This window comes from Populus alba, chromosome 11 (assembly GCF_005239225.2).
Source record: "Populus alba chromosome 11, ASM523922v2, whole genome shotgun sequence".
NCBI lineage: Eukaryota > Viridiplantae > Streptophyta > Magnoliopsida > Malpighiales > Salicaceae > Populus > Populus alba.
The window spans coordinates 860,324-860,603 of record NC_133294.1 but is presented as its reverse complement, the minus strand read 5'-3'; positions in this window follow the sequence as shown (position 1 = coordinate 860,603).

Below are 280 nucleotides of genomic sequence, written 5' to 3'. Positions count from 1 at the left end.
TTGAAGTTTGATGTCTGCTCAATGTTTTTCAAACCAAATCTGGTTCTTCAACCTGCTACAGTTTCTTCATGCTGAAACTGATGAGAGAAATATTTGTAGCATATGCAATTAGTAAATCCTCTCTTGCACTCTCAACTTGCAGCATCATAAACAGATTTTTATAGAGAGAGCTCTGCAACGTTGAAGTTCGACGACTACTCATATTTTCAAACCAGGCCTGACTCCTCTGCCTAGTACAATGTTTTGCTCGTGCCACACGTAGAAGTTCAGTGTCTGATTA